Source organism: Petaurus breviceps, unplaced genomic scaffold, assembly GCF_028583685.1.
Source record: "Petaurus breviceps papuanus isolate PSGF00001 unplaced genomic scaffold, PetGlider_PUasm1.0 91133, whole genome shotgun sequence".
Lineage (NCBI taxonomy): Eukaryota > Metazoa > Chordata > Mammalia > Diprotodontia > Petauridae > Petaurus > Petaurus breviceps.
In genome coordinates this window covers 67,744,823-67,767,173 of record NW_027187419.1, presented here as the reverse complement: position 1 = coordinate 67,767,173, position 22,351 = coordinate 67,744,823, and the positions used below count along the sequence as shown (strand labels likewise).

The window sequence follows — 22,351 nt, the reverse complement described above, 5'->3', positions numbered from 1 at the left end:
AAAGGGGACTCAAACAAACTTTGGAGCTGCAGAACCCACAAAATGACACAGAGAAGCTAACCTCCCGCTGAGAACAGCCCGGCAGGCCGGCAGGAATCGGCCAGCACAGCGCTCTGGGAGCGGAGCCCAGCCCCACGCCCGAGGCTTTAGCCCGAGGGCAGGCCTGACCAGCCACCAGCCAGAGGGACTCCAGATCAGCAGCAGCTGTGGCCATTTCCAGATTTATCAATACATAGATGCAAAGGACAAGGTGAGAGGCCAGTGCAGTCTGGACTTTGGGACCCAGTAAGTGGGAGTGCGTGGCTTTTACCCCCAGGGCGAGAAGCCGCTGAGGCGCCAGCACAGCCTGCCAGCGCCACATGGTGGCTTCAGCTCCTGGCCTGCAGAGTGTAGGGGGACCAAGCACCAGTCTGAGCGGTAATCGCTCTTGTTTTAACCTGCTTGGATCTGGATTACAGTCTAGGGTGGAGGTCTTGGGGTGTGTGTCCAGCTTGCCAGAGCGTGTGGAGACCTCAGAGAGGGCACCCATCTAATACCTCCGGCAGCTGAGAAAACCCCAGCATTTGGGACGAAAACTCCCCTGTCTGGTGGCAGAGTCCTACTGTGGCAATAAGCCCAAAAGTCAAATCATTGAGTGGCAAAATGAGCAGGCAAAGGAAACAAAGCAGACAGAAGATTCCAACATTACACTCCTATTTTGGGAATAAGGAGCAAGGCATGGAACAGGAGGAAATCAGTGAAGTCAGAACTCCTGCACCAAAAGCTTCAAAGGAAAATACAAGCTGGTTACAGGTCATAGAGGACCTTAAGAAGCAGATAAGAGAAGTGGAGGAAAAATTGGGAAGAGAAATGAGAACAATGCAAGAAAATTATGAAATGAGAGTCAACAGCCTGACTGAAGAAAATAATACCTTAAAAAACAGACTGACTCAAATGGCAAAGGAGGCTCAAAAAGGCAATGAGGAGAAGAATGCCTTAAAAAGTCGAATTTGCCAGATGGAAAAAGAATCTCAAAAGCTCACTGAGGAGAATCGTTGCTTCAGAATTAGATTGGAGCAAATGGAAGCTAATGACTTTATGAGAAATCAAGATGCTGTTAAACAGATCCAAACAAATGAAAGAATAGAAGGCAATGTGAAATATCTCATGGGAAAAACCACTGACCTGGAAAATAGATCCAGGAGAGATAATTTAAAAATTATTGGACTGCCTGAGAGCCATGACCAAAGCAAGAGCCTGGAAAGCATCCTCCAGGAAGTTCTCAAAGAAAACTGCCCTGATGTTTTAGAACCAGAGGGCAAAATAGACGTTGAAAGAATCCACCAATCACCTCCTGAAAAAGATCCCAAAAAGAAAACTGCCAGGTTCTGGAATTCCCAGATTAAGGAGAGAATATTACAAGCAGCCAGGAAGAAACAATTTGAATATTGTGGAAACACAATCAGAATAACCCAGGATCTGGCAGCTTCTACACTGAGGGATTGAAGGGCTTGGAATGTGATATTCCGGAGGTCAAGGGAGCTGGGATTAAAACCAAGAGTCACCTACCCAGCAAAACTGAGTATCATGTTTCAGGGGAAAATATGGTCATTCAGTGGAATACAGGACTTTCAAGCATTCTTGCTGAAAAAACCAGAGTTGAATAGAAAATTTGACATTCAGATACAAGAAGCAAGAGAAGCATGAGAAGGTAAACAGGGAAAAGAAATCATAAGGAACTTATCAAAGTTGAACTATTTTTTTTTTAAAGCAATTGGGGTTGAGTGGCTTGCTCAGGGTTGCACGGCCAGTTGTTGTTTCTGGGTGTGGTGCTGAGTGTCTGGGCCCGGATTTAATCCGGGTTGTCCCAGCACTGGGGCCGGTGCTCTTGCTCGCTGAGCCACCTGGCCAAAGTTGAACTATTAATATTCCTACATGGAAAAACAATAATTGTAACTTATGAAACTTTTCTCAGTAGTTGAAGGGATTAGAAATATATATATATGTATATATATATATATGTATGTGTATGTCTATAAATGTCTTTATATGAGGGTATGCAGGCATATGAATACATATGTGAATGCGTGTATATACGTTTACAGGTATACATAGATAGAGGGCACGGGACCAATTTAACAGGAAGGGATGATACTTAAAAGGTGAAATTAAGAGGTGAGAGGAATATAATGAGAGGAGATGGGGAGAGACAGAGTGGGGCAAACTATCTCATACAGAAGAGGCAAGGGAAAATGGTTACAATGGAGGGGAAGAATAGGAAGGCAAAAGGGAATGGGTCAACCTTATTCCTATTGAATCTGGCTTGAGGAGAGAGGGAAATACACACTAAATAGGGGATCTCACCCTCCAGGAGAATAGGGGGGGAAGGGGATGTGAAGGGGGATGATGGAAGGGAGGGCAGGCTAGGGGGGAGGGAAGTTGGAAGCACCCACTTTTGAAAAGGGACAGGATCAAAGTAGAGAACAGAACAAGTGGGAGGTGGGATAGGAGGGAGGGAAATATAGTCAGTCTTTTACAATACATCTACTATGTTATTGTTTTGCATTAGCCGCACATGTACAACCTATACTGAACTGCTTGTCTCCCCAGTGGGGGTGGGTGGCAGGGGGGGAAGGGAATGAATCTGGAATTGAAAGTTTTAAAATCAAATATTCAAATATATATATATATATATATATGTATAAAAAAATAAAAAATAATAAATATAGGGCCCTGGAAGAAGAGGACATCTCAGATTGTCAGGAAAATCTGAGGTCCACTTCATTAGAGGAGACCATGGACCTTTTAATAAAGTACCATTGGCTCCAAGCTCTGCTTCAGTCTCTTATTGTAGTTTAGATAATTTTTATCCCCACACTTCATTACCTCTTGAGAAATCTTTCAATTTCTCCATTTATATATTCTCAATGCATAAAATATACCTATATAAATGACAGATGATGTCATACATGGCATCAAACCATTATAACAACCAATTAAAATAACGTAGTGTATTGTGGCTCTAGGAACTTTAGAAATATTGATTTTGAAATAATACTACTAAAATTAAAGCCCCATCTCCTGCAGGAAGCCTTTTCCAATTGCTATTAAAGTCTTCCCTCTCCTAATTACTTCCTATTTATTCCAAATGTAATTTTTTTCTGCACATTTTTCTGCTTGTCTCCCCCATTAAATTGTAAGGTCCTTGAGGGTGGGAACTATCTTTTGCCTCTTTTTGTATCCCCAGTACTTGGTACAGTTCCAGACACATAGTAGTTTTTTTTTTTTAATATTCTGGAAAACTTTATTTTTATCGTAGGTGGAATGGGACACAGCAAGTTAGATGATTCCAATTTTGTTTGCAATATCTAAACCATCATAGTCTGGAGTAAGATGGACATATGCCTTCTGCTCTCCATCGGGTCGGATCAGTGTGTTGACCTTGGCCACATCGATGTCATACAGCTTCTTTATGGCCTGCTTGATCTGATGCTTGTCGGCCTTGATGTCCACAACGAAGACTGGGGTGTTGTTGTCCTCAATCTTCTTCATAGGAGACTCGGTGGTCAAGGGAAACTTAATGATGGCATAGTGATTGAGCTTGTTTCTGCAAGGGGCACTCCTGAGGGTATTTGGGCTGCCTTCGAAGTCTCAGTGTCTTGGGTTGCCGGAAGGTGGGGGATGCTCAGATCTTCTTTTTGTGGCTATGGACTCCCTTCAGCACTGCCTTCTTGGCCTTCAAGGCCTTGGACTTGGCTTCTGTCTTGGGGGGGACAACAGCTTCCTTCTTTGCCTTCGGCGCCATGTTGGGGGAAAGGCCACATTGTAGATTTTGAAAATTGTTTGTTGATTATAATTATAACTGATTAAGCCACAATAGGGTACTAATTTCCAATTATATAATTTTAATATATCTTGGACTGCAGTTAGACAATGAATTTGACCCAGAGTCAGATATAAAGAAAAGAACATATTGGATTGCATCTGGAAAATTGTACAATGCTTTTTATGACTCCAGGCTTCTCCCTAAAATAAAGGCCCATATTTTTTAACACAAATATTCTTCTGGTGATGCTGTATGACTAAGAATAACAGGATTCTATTCTTCAAAGAATTTAACTTGTAGGGTACCCCAAGAATAAGAGAGCACATTGCTTTTATTATGAATAAACATCTACCTAAAAGAATGTAAAGGATTTTTACAAGATGTGCATTAGAAGAGGGAAACCAATGGACAGTCCATGTGCTCCAGTAATACTTTCCCAATGTTATGAGACCTAGGGGAAGGCTCTTAGTACATTTTTGAACCACTTATAGATGAGAAGATCACAGGCCTATAAAAGTGTCAAAATAAAAAATAGCAATTTACCTGTTAGTATTGAGAGTACTAAAGCCAAAATTTTATCTGTTTGATTTTGCTGATATGCCATGTTCACTGGATGAAATTCTGGGATCCACATCAGTCTTCTCTTCAATAATTCAATAAAGTATCTCTCGAAGCAGAAGGAGTTCATCTAAATCACAGAATTTAGAGTTAGAATGGACCTTAGAAATTATCTAATTCAACCTCATTTTATGGATGAGAAAACATTTTATAAAGTCCTAAGAGGCTCCCAAGGTCATATAAGTGGCAGGGCCAGAATATAAACCCCCAGGTCTTCTAATGCTTGGTAAATCTTATAGCTAATATTTGATAAAATTTTTCATGTTATCCTTGTAGAAAAGTTAGAGAGTTACTGGCTAGATGATAGAACATTTTGGCAGAAAGGGAACTGATCAAAATATCAGACACAAAAAATGAGTCATTAATGGGAAGAATGTCTACATGGAAGGAGGTCACTAAAGAAACAATCAAGAATTTATTTTTTGGCTCCCTGTTGTTCAACTAAAGTCACTTATGTGAATTGAAAGATAAATGAGATCAGGAGTTCTTAGCATTTTTTTTTTTGCTTCTTGGAGGGCAACTGGGGTTAAGTGACTTGCCCTAGGTCACATGGCGAGTTTTTGTGTTAAGTGTCTGAGTACAGATTTGAATTCAGGTCCTCCTGACTCCAGGGCTGGTATTCTATTCACTTTGCCACCTAACTGCCCCCAAGTTGTAGCAGCAAGCACCCCAAGCGTCCTCAGGGTTTGCAGCTACCACAGGTTCTTGGATCTGCTTTGTTAAAGGAAAGCAACTCAAAATGGGTTAACAAGCTTACTTTAATCAGTCAGACATATATCGTTTACCTTGTTCAGGAGAAAAGGTCAGCACCCTGAACCTCAAAGTATACAGGCATAATTATCAAGACAGAAACATCAAGTAGACAGATTTCCAAACTGTCCAACCATTACATCCATACCCAGTCAACATCTTGGTTTCCACATTCTGGGTTTTTCAAAGCCGGGGGACTCTCAACAACGGCTTCCCAGAATTCAGATCAAATCACAGAACACTTCTCAAAGTGAGTCCCAAAACACAGCTACACATCAGGGCTTATATAGCCTTCTCCTGGCTCAGAGAATGTAACAACCTTATTGACCCACTGGCCAATCAAAAAGTATCTACTGAAAAACAAGCCTCCCTCCCCAGGCTTCTGGTGCACTTTAGCCTAGGGGCAGGGAAGATCTTTAAAATTTACATTCGCATTACACAAGTTCTTAACATTTTTGACAGCCTGATGAAGCCTATGATCCCTTTTCAGAATGTTTTTAAATGTAGAAAATAAAATACATAGGATTGCAAAGGAAACCAATTCTCTTGAAACATAATTATGAAAATAGTTTTAAAAAAAAGACAAGAAGTACAGATTCCCGGTTAAGAACCTCTTAATTAGAAGGTTAAGCAAAATGACAGAATGGATCAGCTACTGGAGCAAATTGGTGAATGTTAGGTTTGACTGTGGCTGTAAAACCTTGAAACAAGGGGAACAGATTTGAATGGAACTGAAGAGGTTACCCACTAAGAGGGTTAGGGTAGCTCTGGAGACCCCAAAATACTAACACATCCAGTCCTGCCGAATGAATTCGACTCAAGTCTTCTCAGCCAAAGAAAAGTAAAATTTATTAAAAGTTTGCTTGCATTAGACAGTTTGTGTTAGGTCATTCTATGGAGCTCTCACTATTCTATGGCATTCTATGGCACTCTCACTCTTCTATGGCTCTCTCACTATTCTATGGATCTAAATTTGCATACTTTTTAATACCTTCTACAAGTCTTTCTAGGAAAAGGGCAGGGTTTTCTTGATTTGTCTGAGAAATTTCTCTAACTTTCTGATAATTGGCTTGCTTTTGAAATGCAATTCTTAGGCCTTTTAACAGGCAAAATACCATATTGTCTCTCTTTTCTCTGTCCTCCCAGATCTGATAATATCATCCTGGGTCACTAATGGGAACAGCAGCTATTCCTGGGGGCTATTTTCTGGGGTCATTGCTAGCCAAAAGATCCCCAAATTTTGGGGCTTGTTCCCAGATTCTCTTCTTCTCAGTGGAACAAGTATAGAAGAGGATATGCAAATCACCCCAAGAAAGCTCAAATTGCAGGTATAAGTCCTGAAAGCCTTCAGTAAACTTTGTTGGTTTTTTGGAGAATTTACCCAACTTTTCTTTAATTTTATTGAGATCCAAATTGGAGAATGGGACATGCACTTTAGTTGTCTCACCTGATGAGAGAGCTGCTTCCCTTAAGGGAAAAAGTCCTGAAGGCTCTATGGGGACAGGAGCTTGGGAAGGAAGATTGGAAGTCCCACTTCCTGTAAGAGAGTGACTGGGGGTTGCTGGCTGAACTGGATCAGACTGCAAGACTGGGGGATCTGGCTGGCAAGGGGGAAAGTCAGCCAGAACCTGAGGAGTTGAAGGGATCAGAAGAGGAGATACCTCTATGACTTCGAGGGTAGGGCCTGAGTGGGTGTTGCCTCATAGGGAAGGACAACAGAAGGAGGCACTTCAGTCTGACCAGTGGCTGGGACCTGAGCAGGGGTCCCTGAGGGGGAAGGGGCCATGCTGGGAGATTGTAATGTAATGCCAAGCAAAGGCAACTTCCCAAGGTTCAAAATACCAGCATAGATGCTCTCCATTTTATTCAGTGAAAAATTAAGAACAGAGAAGATCAACATATGGCATCATTCAAAATACTGCATTTACTAAGTGTAATTAAATAATATCCAAGTACTACCTGATTTAATCAAGTACTTCCCTACCCCAGGACATTACATTCATTTAATCTATCACAAAGTCCCTCTTCTAAATACTACTCCACCCCTAGGCTGTACCTTCATTTAGTCCATCACAAAGCCCCTCTTCTCAAAGGGAGATTAGTTTCCAAGTCATAAGTAAAGTACGATTTATTTGTTCAATCACAGAACACAAAAAGCTCAAAAGTTCCCCACCCTTGGATCACAATTGAATCTACCCCCCAAGAGTTACAACAAACTTCAGCACAGCACTTAATACCCAAATGGAGGTCTTTTCTTCATCTTGACAAGATTGACAGAGGCAAGTTCTCAGCAATCTAAGCAATCTTTGTTCCTGGGGAGACAAAGCTTAGCAAGGCCACAAGATACATTGCCAGTCTCTTAATTACTTCATTCTCTGTCTGCAGAACAGTCCTAGGACCCCTGAAAACATTAGCAAAACTCTCTTCCAGGATTTCTGTAAACATACAACAAGAAAATCCTTCTTCAGGGCTTCTGAACCAACAGCAAGGTTCCAAAACTTCTGCAACAACAGCACTGTCCTTCACCAGTGGACAGTATTCACTCTCTGTCTGCAGAACAGTCTCAGTAGCTCTGAACCAACAGCAAGGTTCCAGGACCTCTGCAATAACAGGTCTGTCTTTCACCAGTGGACAAATCTGGCAAAAGACATCAAAACAGAGACAAAGTACCAGCAAAACAGCCATGTCTCCTCAGTCCTCGGCAGCTCTGGGTGGCAGGTCTCAAAAGTCCTGGGCAATTCAAAGTGGCCCTCAGCAATCCTCTCAGTCTCTCTCTGGCTCCAAGGTGCTGCTTCCAAAAAGTTCTTCTGCCTCTCTCTTTTCTTGTGTCTCTCTAAATCTATGTCACCAGCTCCTCCCAGTTCAGCCCTCTCTTTTCATGTCAACAAGTCTATCCCACAAGTGGGATTAACAAACTCTGGGTTTTAACACAATCAAACCAAAAACCAAGCCAATACAGGGGGATCTTTATATTCCATTACTATTACAGAGATGCAGGGTAGAAGATATGGTGTAGGAGACAGGAAATGAGGGGTGTTAAGCAAGAGGAAAAGGTAAAGGAAACCAAGGGGAAAAGGGTTGGGTTGCAGCAGAAGGGGCTGGGGGAGCTGCCTCAGTGACCTGAGCAGGAGTTGCTGAGGGGGAGGGGCTGAAGCCATAGGAAAGAGGTCATTTAATTGGTCCCCCTTTCCCCTCTGTGGATGGGCTCTAGCTTCAAGCTCACAGTCTTTCCTGAGAACCTTGTTCTGAGAAAGTTCAACAAAAGCCATTAAGTAGGCAATTTCTATCCATCTTCCTTCTCTGTGACAGTATGATTCTAACTGCAAGAGAATATTCTCTTTTTAAAGTCCCCAAAACAGGCCACTATTCATTGCCTTTTAGGCTATACCTAAGCCAAACAGTGTTGCAAAAAAAAATGCCAACTTTTCCTTTTTAAGATCTCCAGAAAAACTAAATTTTTTTCCAATGTTGTAAAAGACAACCCAAAGGCGAACTTTGGGGAGCTACAGGCATAGGGCCTGGAAGTTCCTTCTCCATAAAGGAAGGTTTGGGAGTAAGCCTTGAAAAACAAACAAAACCCCCCCACAAAAAAGTACCTGAAGTTTTCCCAGTTCCCTAACACTGAGAGAATTGAAAGAATATGGCTTGCACTTCCAGATGTGGCATCTGTCCTTATCTTCTATTCTTCAGAAACTGGGCACATGTCCATGTTCTCCAAAATAACCAAATAGGACCAAAAACCTGAGGTCAGGCTGAGCACAAAACAGTTTCCTAGCTTTCTGACCTAACAGGACCTAAGAGGTCAGGTCCAAAAAAAACCATACACAAAAACCCCCACAAAACAAAACAAAAAACCCCCTGCACTTCCAAGGTACTAGGGAAAGAGAGAGGCTTATGTACCTTCCAGTCCAGGCTGGAGAAGAACTCGAGATTAGCAGTGTTTCCTGGTCAGGGAACCATAAAAATGAAGAGGTTACCCACTAAGCATCAGGGTTGCTCTGGAGACCCCAAAATACCAACACTCCGGATCCTACCAAATGAATTCGACTGGAGTCTTCTCAGCCAAAGAAAAGTAAAATTTATTAAAAGTTTGCTTGCATTAGACACAGAGTAAGTCTGTGCTAGGTCATTCTATGGTGCTCTCTATTCATTCTATGGTACTCTCACACCACATGGTATGAGATAGGGTCTTATATACAGAAGGCTTTGGGAGGAATCTAAGGGTGGAGGAGTTTGGGGAGGGTCTTCAGGAGGAGTTAATGAGGTCAATGAGTGATTAAGGGTGGGAAGTAGCTGGAGGCTACAGACAATGGTGGGCTAGGCCAGTTCAAGGGTGTATTGATATTTTGATAGGCTCAAGGGTGGGAAGTAGATGAATTGTGGAGGGCTAGACTAGTAACTAGGTTAGTAGTTAGCAGTTAGTTACTAGGCTAGAGGTCTGGGCCCAGCCACAATGTAAGGTTTATTGCCTCTTGCAAATGCCTCAACAAATGAGACAATTTAATCAAGAGTCTAAGGGAGGTTCTCAGGGCCTGTACCTCAAGGTCTCAAGGAGAGCCTAAGGGGGCTCCCAGAGCCCATACCTCATCAGAACTGTCAGATTATTAAGAAGTAATAATTGCCTGCAAAAAGTTTTAACTATGTCTTTCAGGCTCAGATGTAAACACCCAGAAGTAGTTTCAAGAAACAAAGTTGAAAATCTCAGCCATTATGTAGGGTGGAAGTATTTTTGCCTGAGTCAAGTGACTGTTATGTAGGTCCCTAGTGTAGGCCTATCTATGTCCTGGATAGAAAGTTAAAAGAACTCAGAGAATACTTCTCCACACTCCAAGTTGTTAGAGATACTGAAAGTTTCCTAAAGGAAACAGAAGTAAGGCTTCAACAAAGGAGGAGGAGAGGGAGGAGAGATGAAAAGAGATATAAGGTGGAAAAGAGAACTGACCCTTGTCAAGATAATGAAAAACAGGGTCCAGAGGCTTTACCAGACAGGCATAGGAGTCTATGACAAAAAAAGGGGGGGAGGAGGGAAGAATTCCTGCCCTCATTGTCCCAGTACTTTTTCTAATTTACCTTTGTCTTGTCATCTACTTCTCTTTATACTTGAATCTACCTTTTCAGGTTTTACTCTAATCCTCCTTGATCCTCATTAATCCTCATTAATCCTTTTATAACCTAAATTGTCCCCTTCCTACTTCTCTTATAACCCAGAGGTAAAATCTAGACCAATTTTGGCTTGGAGATTATGCTTCAAATTTTCCTCAATATCTTCCAAATTTGGCTAAATTTCTCCTCCCTAAATTCAACCTCTGATGTACTTCATTACCAGATCTGTCCAACTCACCTACATCATTGTCTTCTTTTTCTTATTTGGCTCAAGTCCTTCTCCTCTCCATTTCTTCTTCCAAAATCTTCTCTCATGGAATGTGGAAGTAGGATTCAGTAAGAAAGTCAAAGACAGAGAAGAAGTTCCCACATATGCAAAAAATATTTATAGTAGCACTTTTTTTTGTAGTAGCAAAGAACTAGAAACAAAATAAATACCCATTGGTTACATTAGGGAATAGCTGGGGGGAAAATACTGTGGTAAATAAATGTAGTGGAATATTATTGTACAATAAGAAATTATGAAAATTCATTTAGAGAGATTTAGGAAAACTTGTATGAGTTGATGCAGAGTAAAGTAATCAGGATCACAGGAACAATTTATACAATAATCATAATAATATAAAGGAAGACAATTCTGAAATATAGAACACTAATCAATGCAGTAGCCAACCATGACTTTAGATGAGTAAAAGGGGAGAATGTTTCCCTCTTCTCAGCAAAGAAGTGGCGGATTTTAGGCTCTAAATGCAACATACATTGTCCCAGCATTTAGCACAATGCCTACCTAGCACAGAGTAAGCACTTAATAAATTGCTTGCTGATTGATTATCAGATCCGGTCAGCTTGATGATTTATTTGGCTTAATTGTAGCCTTTTGCTACAAATGATATCTTTTTGGGAAAAGGAAAGGGAAGAAGGAAAGAGCCACTAAAAATTAGAGAGAAATGAAAGAAAGGGCATCAATAAAACTTTTTTTTTCCAAAAAGGCATAGATACCATGCTTATTCTATTTGCAGATTGCACAAAGCTAGCTGGGCTAGCTAACATAGTAGCCAACATAGTCAAGTTCCAGAAGGACCTAGATAGACTAAATTGATGGACTGTATCTAATAAGATGAAATTTAATAGGAATATGTGTAAATTTAGCAGCTAAAAGAGATAAAGAAATCTTAAACTACATTTAGAGGGCAAAAGTTTCATCCCTGGAACACCATTCACCACTCCTGCCTAACTCCTGGAAGAAAGGCACATTTGTTATATCGGTCCATTGACCCCTGATGGCTTTTGCTAAGTCTCCTCATCCTTAAAAAAAAACTTCAATAGAACTTACCACTTCTTGAATTTTCATCTTATTTCCCTTTTCCTTTCTCAAATAAAACTCCTTGAAAAATTTCTGTATACAATCCTCCACTTCCTGTCCTCTAAGCTCCTCAATACCACCACTTAGATTGTCAACATTTTGATTCATCTGCCACGTGCTACTATCCTTAGTTATTTATACTTAATATGTCCCTCCATTAAAATGTACGCTCCATGAGGACAAGGACTGTTTTTTCCCCTTTCTTTGTACCTCCAGTATTTAACACAATTCCTAACACAAAAGAAATTCTTAATAAAAGCTTGTTGATAGACTGTGGTTAACAAATTTCAAACACTTGCTACTGTATCCGTTTATTACCTAATCAAACTACCTTTAACCCCTTTCTCCCATTCTCTCATTCCTATCCTCCTGAACCTTAAACCCATACTTGGTCTCACTCCAACTCTGCCCACTCTGTGCCTTCTGGAATTCCCAATCCATAATCAAGAGCTGTGGGCTTTTTCCTCTCATACTCCTTCTATGTATACTCATGGAGACTTGGCTTCTCCCAGATGACACTACATCCTTGGCCATTGTCTGCAGCACTGGCAGTACTTTCTCTCATACCCCCTTTTCTGTCATCACTCAGTAACTTTCCCTTTAAACTTCATTCTATTAAACATTTCCCCTATACAGATCTTGGTGGCTATTATCATTATCCCTAAAGCAATTTTTCTTCTTTTCTCAAGAAGTGTATTATCCAATTTATTTCCTCTCATCTTCCTCTCCTCCCCAACTCCTGCACTTATATTAGGGAACTTCAATAAAAGTGCTGCTGTTCTCACAAAAACCATAACCTTCCATGTATAACCTACTCTTTCATTCTACCTTAACCACACACTGAGATGGTCACACCCTGCCAATCACCATTAGCCACAAGTGTTCTGCTTCCAAAAAAACAAAGAAACAAAACTAAAACCAAAACTCAACTCTCAGATTTTTTGATTTGACAATAACGTCTTTTCATTCCATTTCTCGCTATGTCTTACTCCTCCTAAACCTATTCTTCACCCTCATTCTCATCTCCAATCTCTCCATCTCTTAGAACTTTCTCTGGTTATTCCAACTGCTCTGACTTTACTTTTCTTCCTTCCCAATCTCTACCATAAACTTTAACCAATTCAACTGCCCCTGTAGTCTTGAATCTTTTACCCTCTTGTTCTACAATTTTTCATTCCTTGTCAAACCCTAATCCTCAATTATTCCACCAGGCTGCCTCTTTTGCTCCTATTCATTTAGATGCAGTTGAACAGAGTTGGAGGAAGCTATATAATTGTGCTGACTGGGAAAACTGCAGATTTATGTTATTTAACTTCAACAGAGCCCTCAGATCTTCTCTTTTCTCTTAAGGGTCCCTTACCTCTCCTTCTCCTATCTTCTCATCTGAAGACTTTATCTCTTACTTTACTGAGAAAATTGAGGTCATTTACTCTGAATTCCCTTTCCTCTCCTGTTCATCACAAAAGCTCTTCATATTGCCCTCTACTTTCTCCTCTTCCGCTTTGTTAATGAGAAGGCCCTTATCCTTCCCAAAGTCAACTCTTCTAGATGTGTCCCTAATCCCATCTTCTTCATTTTTTTCAGCAGAGTTCCCCCTCAATTGTCCATTCCCCCTCTAATCTTCAATCTCTATCTATTGGTTTCTTCTCAACTGGCTTCAAACATGCCAAAGTCTCTATCCTTAAAAAAGTCTTCAATAGACCTTACCATCTTTTTGAGCTTTCATCTTCTTTCCCTCCTCCATGTCCTTGAAAAAGCTATGTATATTCTCCCCAACTTCCTATCCTCTCATTAACTCCTTAATATTTTGCAATATAGCTTCAGACTTCATCACTCAACTGGATTGCCCATACCAGGAATGTACTTCCTACTCATCTCTGCCTCAGTTTCCCTTCCTTCCGTCAAGATTCAGCTTGAGCACCATCTTCATCATGGAAGCTTTTCTAATACAATATCCACATTTCCTACCAGAAACAGCAAGGTTTGGCAACCGATTGAATATGTGCTATTGACAGGTTATTATTTTAAATGCCTTTGCTTTGAATTAACTTTGTCTTCTGATTCTCAACATTTGTTGGGGCTTATAAGACCCTTACCCACAGAGCACCATGGGCCTGCAGCAGCTTGTTGGTAAGGATAAATGTATGAGAGGTATACTTTTCCCTCCCCAGACCTCAGGTGCTACCATCCTCAGTTTTCCAGGACCTAGATTGGTCATGCTACAGTATATTTCAAATGATGACTTCAGTTCAAGGAATTGCTTTAGAGATATCATGTAGTAGATGTGCAAATGGAAAATGAGGTGGTCTCCCATGGCCACATAAGAGTAAGGGATAATAGATGGATAACTGAATGCTCTCAATTAATGAAATTTAAAGAAGACCAGAGGAAGGCTTCTAGAATTTTGGGTGGATCCTCTCTGGAGAACCTCTGAAAGGGCAAATGGATATATTTTAAACTAAAGGCAAGGAAGACTCACCAATGATTCTTTTTTTTTTTGGGGGGGGGGGAGGCTGGGGAAGGGGCAGGGATTAAGTAGCTTGCCCAGGGTCACACAGCTAGTATGTGTCTGAGGCCAGATTTGAATTCAGGTTGTCCTGACTCCAGGGCCAGTACTCTACTGCACCACTGGGATGCCCCCAAAGATAGATGATTGTAGTACCATCAAGGTTAGACTTGTGCTTTAGGAAGACTTTTTCAGCAGCTGTATGGATTTAAGAGGGGAAAGTCTTAAAGAGATTATGAAGTTAATGTGAATGACTGAAAGGATAGTGGTATCCTCAACAGAACTAGGAAATTTGAAGAAGGGATGGATTTAAGAGTATAATTGAAACAATAACCAAAATGGTAAGATATAAGATAAATCCATATAAATTGTCATCATTTCTGTGTATAGCTAACAAAACCCAGAAGAAAGAGATAGAAAGAGAAATCCCATGTAAAATAACTACAGAATATATAAAAGACTTGGTAGTCTAACTTCCAAGATATACACAGAAACAATACAAAGACAAAATACTATTTAAGGAAATGAAGACAGATCTAAATAATTGGATAAATATTAATTTCTCATGGATAGGCTGAACCAATATAATAAAAAGGACAATATTACATAAATTAATTTACTTATTCAGTGCATACAAATTGAATTACCAAAGGATAACTTTATAGAGCAAGAAAAAATAACAAAATTCATTTGGAGGAACAAAAGGTTAAAAACTCAAGGAAAATAATGAAAAAAAGTGAGAAGGAAAGGGGTCCAGCAGTATCAGATTTCAATCTATATTATAAAGCAGTAACCATCAAAATAATTTGGTACTAGGGGAGGCCAGGTAGCATAGCGAGTAAGTACCCTGTTGGAGTGCCCACTGTTGGGATGACCTGGGGATTGAATCCAGGCTCAGACACTTGGCACCCACCCAGAAACACCTGGCCCTGTAACCTTGAGCAAGTTACTTAACCCCAATTGCTTTAAAAAAAAATAATAATAATAATAATTTGGTACTGGTCAAATAAACAGAGAATTTGATCACAGTAGCACATTAGGTATACATCATACCAAAGCAAACCTATTTCTTTCTTTCATTCTTTTTTTTTTAAAGCAATCGGGATTAAGTAACTTCCTCAAGGTTACATGGCCAGTTATTTTTTTCGTGTGGGTGCCAAGTATCTGAGGCTGGAAGCGATCCCAGGTCTCCCAACACTGGGGCCCGTGCTGTTACTCACTGCACCACCTGGTCACCCCAGCAAACCTATTTCAATAAACCCAAAGACCCCAGTTACTGGAGTAAAGACTTACTACCTAATAAAAACTGCTGGGAATACTGCACAGAAGACTGGCAGAAATCAGGTTGAGACCAACACCTTGTGGCAGTCATTAAAGGTTATATTATGAACAAATTAGAGCAGCAGTTCTTAATTTTTGGCCTCAGTACCCCTTTATACTCTTAAAAATTACTGAAAATCCCAAAGATCATTTGTTTTTATGGGTTATTGCTACTGATAATTTTCCATATTCCGAATTAAAAGATACATTTTAAAATATTTATTATTTAAAATAATAAACTCATTACATGTGACTATGAATACTATATTTTTAAAACAAAAATAACAATATTTGCCAAAAACAAAAAATCAGTGAGAAGAATGGCATTGTTTTCCATACTTTTGCAAATTTCTTTTATGTCTGGCTTAACTGAAGACAGTTGGATTCTCATATTTGCTTTAAATACATTATAACATGTTGTTTTGGTTAAAATATGTAAAGAAAATCTGGTACCACACAGATATGCTGTTAGAAAAGGGAAGAATATTTTAATAGTCAATAACATCTGAACATTATTATGAAAAGTTTTGACTTAGCTGACCTTCTGAAAGGGCCTCAAAGACCCCCAGGGATCCTCTAACCATACTTTGAGAACTGCTAAATTAGAGGAACAAGGAAACCTATAGCTAAGAAAGAGTTCAATTGACCAAACAAGGCAAAGAAAAGATCACAGAAGATAAAATGGACAATTTTGATTACATAAAATTTAAAAAGTTGTGCATAAACAAATTTAATGCAACTAAGATTAGAAGGGAAATTGTTAACTAGAGGGGTAAACTCTTTGCCAACAAGTTTTTCTGACAAATATCTAATACCTAATAGATATGTCAATATGTATATTATATCTTTGTAGATTGATATAGACATAACTACACATATATATACATATATTGAATGGATTCAAATTTATAAGTATAAGAATCATTCCCCAATTAATTTAAGGATATGAATAGGTAATATGAAAAGCTATCTGTAGCTATTAAAAAAATTTCAAATGATTAATAGAGAAATGGATTTTGAAGCTACTCTGAGATTCTACCTACACATCAATTAAAATTGACCAAAAAGGAAAATAACAAATTTGGAAGGGCTGCAGAAAAACAAGGCATATTAGTGTTCTTGTTGGTAAAGTTGTAAATCAATCTAGCCATCTGGAAAGCAATTTGGAACTATGCTCTAAAAGTTATTCAACTGTGCATATCCTTTGATCCAGTTATACCACTTCTGGGCAATTACCACCAAGGAGATCAGAGAAAGCGGAAAAGGCCCTATAATGTACAAAAATAATTATGACCTTTTTTTTTTGTGGTGGCAAAGAAATGGAAAGTAAGGGGGTGGTCATTAATTGGAGAATATCTGAACAAATAATGGGATGTGAATGTAAGAGAATACTTTTATACTACAAGAAATAAAACTTGGGAAGACTTATATGAACTGATGAAGAGTAAAATGAGCAGTATGGGGAGAATAATTTATGTTATCATATCAACTATAAAAATGAACAATTTTGAAAAACTTAAGAACTCTGAGTTGAATAATGATCAATCTTGATTCCAAAGGGCTGATTGACTAAATATACAGAATGAGACACGTAAGTTTGTACTGGTCAATATGGGAATGTGTTTTGCTTGGTTATGTTTATTTGTTACAAGATTTGTTTTCATTTTTCTTTGGGGGAGGAGAGCAAAGCAAAGAAGTGGGAAGGAAAAAAAAATGGTTGACAATTAAAAAAAACCTAAATTAAAAAAAAAAAAACTCCAACCTGACCTAAAGATGTTGACACCCCAAAATGGGAATTGGATTGGAAAAAAGAACATGGATGCAGATTATGACGATTGTACACAGTTTAACTTATATAACTAAATTATCTCAAGGAGTTGACCAAAATAATTTGAAAACATTTTAGTTAGCATGTATTCAAAATTAAGATTATTTTTATAAAATTTTACAGAGAAAGATGCTGGAAGATTATAAGAGGTATTTCCTCATAAAACCACAGGTAATAGAAGGAAAAAGCTTTAAAGCAAACTTTGTGAGAGACTTAAGTGAGCAGAATGGTAGTATATATAGTTACAAATTAAAAATTCCTTGAAGGCTTTTAAGTGCATTTCCTCTTCACTTTTTAGGATTTTATGAAATGTCTGTGGAATGCTTAGTGAATTCCTTTTGTTAATCAAAAAGAACTCTATCACACTAAAAGGAAACTGAATACTATGTAATTTTAGTCAGAAATCTTGGCACTGGAGATGAATCTCTCTGTCCTGGGAAATGGTGGACACATGAAGGCAAACCATCAGTATACGTTATTCTACATGGTCCTGTGTCTCTTGCATTTGCTTAACTATGTTTCTTAATTACAAAAAAAGGCACAAAAGATTATGGGCACAAAAGGTTATCAGAGATTGTTAACCAAAATTACCTTTGCTACTGTGAAAGGCTATAACAGAGTGTGTGTGTGTGTGTATACACACACATATACACATATATTTAGCTTCTGAGCTTAATAAAATAAAATGAGTGTTTTCATATACAAAGTAGAACATTTTAAAAGGATTTTATATGAAATTATGATTTTTTTTTACATATACCTTGCTTTTTTCCTTTTATAATAAATTAAACATGAAACTTTCAAAGCTATCCTCTTTATCTGTATTGGCCATGACAATTTATTACCTCTGGTGCTATTCAGAATCCTTGTAATTCTGAACTGTAGGCTGCCTACACAGATGCTCCCTTCTCTGACCATCATACCAAACTCTTTTATATGCAACATCAATCCTTCTCTAATGTGTCCTTTCTCTACTTTTCATTGTGTCCTCTGGAAATGCTGTTGTATTATTTTAAATATTTTTTTATTTTGTTACATATTTCCCAATTACAGATAAAAAAATATTAATAATTTTTAAAATGTTGAGATCTAAATTCTTTTTCCCTCCCACCCTGCCCCCTCCTTGAGGAGGAAAGCTATTTAATATCAATTATACATGTAAAGTCATGAAAAATATATTCACATATTAGCTACACTGCAAAAGAAAATGCAGACAAAGGGCAGCTAGGTGGCATAGTGAATAGAGGACCTGCCCTGGAGTCAGGAGGACCTGAGTTCAAATGCTGCCTCAGACACTTAACACTTAATAGCCCTGTGACTTTGGGCAAGCCACTTAACCCCAATTGCCCTGCCTTTCCCCCCCTCCAAAAAAAAGCAAAAAAAAAAATGCAGACAAAAAAATAAATGCAGAGAAATCAAGTAAAAAAAAAAAGTATGCTTCAATCTGTTCATCAGTTCTCTCTCTGGAGGTAGACAGTATTTTTCATGAGTCTTTTAAAATTTTCTTGGCTCACTGCCTGGATCAGAGTAACTGAGTTTTTCACTGTCTCACATGCTTAACAATACTGCTATTACTGTGCACAATGTTCTCCTAGCTCTGCTCACTTCACTTTGTATCAGTTCATATGAGTCTTCCCAGGTTTTTCTTGAAACCATCTGGTTTGTCTATTCCATCACAATCATATAGGACAATTTGTTCAGCCATTCCCCAATTGGTGGACATCTCCACCTCTGTTCTATTATTAATAAACAGCCCTTCCTGTTAGACTTCTATCCTGTTCTGTGCCCCCAAATAACTTTATATATATATATATATATATATATTTTATATATTTTGTATCTACTTATATGTGTATACATTATTTCCTACCCCAAAAGAAAGTAATCTAGGTGGTATTGATGAGGGATGGCTCCCAATAGGTTCGGCAGGAACTCTGATCTTATTTAAGACCAGAACCTGTAATTCAGTCTGGAAAGAATTCAGCTCAGCCTTACTTGGAGTCAGAGTTGAAAAAGTTTATTATATGCTTTGCAGTGGGCAAGGGTCCTGAGGGGACCTGCAAGTGAAAGGGGGCACAGGCTTTTACTTTTAAAGGGTAGGGCTGCCATTGTCAGGGCTGACCTGATGGATGTAAGGGACTTCAGGGCATAGATAAAAGTTAGGGCTGACTGAGAGGAACTTGTGACTTCAGTGCATAGATAAAAGTTTGAGGAGTTTAACTTGGGGATGTGATTTGGGCCAGACAGGAGGAGACATGAGGAGATTAAGCTAGGACAAAGGAGTCACAAGTTGTTGCCTAGGCAGAGTGCAGATAGGGGGAAGGGGCAAAGTTTGAGGCTGGGAAAGGAATTTTACAGACTGGTTTTACAAATTGCTATTACAATTTTACAATACAAATTGCAGTTACAATTGTACAAACTGGTTTTACAGATTGATGTTACAAACTGATGTTGCCAATTGGTTTTGGTGCTAAACTCCAATAGAAACGACTACACCCAACATAAGATCCTTGCAGGCTGCATATTGATACAGAAAACCATATTTAACATTATCTATATTCAATTGTGGCAGTTATGTGGTACTGCAGATAGAGCACTGGACTTAGAGTCAAGAAGACATGTTAGGGAGTTCAAATCTGGTCTCAGATACTAACTAGGTATGGGCAAGGTATTCTGTCTGCCTCAGTTCCTCATCCGTAAAGTAAGAGGAAGGAGTGAACCACTCCAGTATCTGTTAAGAAAATTCCAAATGTGATCATGAAGTGTCAAGCGGGACTGAACAATATTATTCTATTGTACTTTGTGTTAAATATTTCCCAATTATATTATAATCTTGTTTGGCTGGACTCTGGCTATCATGGCTTCGTGTTTGACATTTCTGGAGTGGATAGTGTTGGATTTATTATCAGGAAGACCCGAGTTCATATCCTATTTCTGCCATTTGCTAGCTAACTGGGCAAGCAGGTGCTTATGTGCTTATTGGCTTAACCACTCTTGGTTTAAGTTTCTTCATCTATAAAATGGGTATAATAGTGCTGTGAGAATAAAATGAGATAACATGCAAAGCTCTTAGCAAGCCTCAAAGCACGATATAAATACTATCTATAAGCTCCTTGAAGCCTGGGACTATTTTATTTTGATTTTGTATCTCCAGCACCAAGACAGGGTCTGGCAGAAAGGCCGATAATTAAATATTTGGGGAAATGAAATGACAGACAGTAGCTTTAAAAGGGGGGGCATTAATAAAATAAATGTTCGTTTTAAAAAACTCAACAAAACTAATAAAGTTCCAAAGATCTTGGTATTTGGGAACCTCCAGGTTCATCTCAGGTTTGGGAGACAGTCATCGGTATGAGAATGCATCGAAATCATCAATTCCTCAGTCCTTTTGTGACACTCTGGAGACACTCCACGTGTTCTCTCCGTTTAACAACAAACAGACCCTCTCAGATTTAAGCCAAAAAGAGCTACCTTTACAGCATTTCCTAGGTCCAATTGCAGGAAGTTCCTTTCGACCCTTAAAAAAAGAAAAGAAATGACAACCAACATCGTTTCGCAAAGGATTCTGGGAGATGTAGTCCGGTGCTCCAGACTCCAATTCCTATCTGCCTGGCACCAGAGGCCGCTGCCCGGATGTGGAAGAAGCAGTCGCCATCTTGGGAGAGAGGATCGACGCTGTGGGCCGAGGACGGAGCCTCACGGCCTCACCCGCAGCCGTCAGCGTCGAGAGCGGAGACCTCCCGGGCCTGCTTTTCTCTTTTCTCACAGGTCGGTTTCTAACTATGAGAGGGTTCTGTTGGGAGGGGAAAGTCAACGAAAACCCTTAGGGCACGGTACCCAGGCGCCTTGTGGTCAGCCAGTTGCGGCTTGTGTTGAGGCCCTTTTCCTCCCTGTGACTCCCGCCACGGGTCTCCTAGCTTATTCTAGCCGGGACGTCCTAGGACTTTGTGGAAGGCGCCCTTCGAGACCCTGGGAATCACTGACCTGGGGAGACCTCCAGGCCTCCTAGAGAGGCCCCGGAAATTCCCTCTGGGGGCGAAGCCAGTGACGCATTGGTGCTTCCTGTCTGTGAGTCTGGCACTCCTCCTGGCCTCCCAGTATCCCCCGCTCTTCCTACCGGTGTTTACTCTAGAGTTCGCGGTAAGGAATTGAGGAGTGGCCGGACTAGTAAAAATTCAGCGAATGGAGCTGTTTCCTCAGGAGTTCCCAGGAAGGTGGCATTTTAGATAGCCGGGTTTGCCTGGACTCGTCCTTTTTCCTCCTCTGATCCATTGTGTGTGTTCGTATTTGTGACCCCTCCACCTGTTGTGTCTGTGAGTCTTTGAGGTATTTTTGATGGAGAGCTAGTCAGTTCTTTGAGGGGCTTCCTCTGTCTCGTCCTGCGTTGGTTTCACTCATTCGACACATATTTGCTTATTAGCAAGATATTGGGCAGTACATAGGATACAAAATTGATTAAAAATTTGATTTCCCTTCAGGAGTTTACAGAATGATTATTAGAATTGGAACAAGTAAGTGGCTATCCCCACCACAAGGCAAAATAATAGTCTTGAGGGAGGTTGTGAATGGTAAGAAGCTTAAAGAGATCCTGGAGTAGGGAGAAGTCACATGTGATTGGAGAAATTGGACGGAACTTCTTGAAGAGTTCATTCAAATGAACAGGCAGTGAGGGGAAGGAAAAGTCAGGGTGCTTCCAGAAAGCTTATCTTCCCATGAACTTTATGTAAGAGAAACCAGATTCAAAGACATTATTATAAAATAGAGATTCCTTAACTTTCTAAAGGCAGTTGGACTCACCGAGTGATCTGTTGAGGTCTCTTACTGCTCCAAGATTTGTATTTTATAATTCTAACATATGATTTGGGGACATGGTAGGCTTTTGAAATGTGGGCCAGACTGAGCCATCGAAGGAGATTGGCTGGGAAGAATAGTTATTGGGGTGAGAGATGGTGTATTTGGCTTAGATTTCTCAGAGAACCTTGACATATAAATGGGAAGTACATGCTTATATAAATAGGAAGATCAGTTGAAGGAACTGAGTCTATTTTAGCTGGAAAA

At 39.6% G+C, this 22,351-nt stretch overlaps 1 protein-coding gene and 1 long non-coding RNA gene across 4 annotated transcripts in view; one reads left to right on the top strand and one right to left on the bottom strand.

Annotated features, from left to right (window-relative positions):
- Positions 1–3,255: 3,255 nt before the first annotated feature.
- On the bottom strand, positions 3,256–22,202 carry LOC138155238 (uncharacterized). Of its 3 annotated transcripts, XR_011166783.1 has the most exons (5): positions 21,278–22,202; positions 20,765–20,810; positions 10,515–10,695; positions 4,349–4,493; positions 3,256–3,772 (listed from the first exon to the last, which is right to left on the bottom strand). It is a non-coding gene; the product is annotated as an uncharacterized lncRNA (long non-coding RNA). The 3 variants fall into 3 exon arrangements; XR_011166784.1 differs by lacking the exon at positions 10,515–10,695; XR_011166782.1 differs by lacking the exon at positions 21,278–22,202 and having other exon boundaries at positions 20,765–20,892.
- Positions 20,923–22,351, top strand: part of LOC138155237 (uncharacterized) — a 75,530-nt gene continuing 74,101 nt past the window's right edge. Inside the window, exon 1 of the mRNA XM_069080341.1 lies at positions 20,923–21,061. The gene's annotated coding sequence lies outside the window, so the exon portion shown is untranslated. The remainder of the gene's footprint in view (positions 21,062–22,351) is intronic.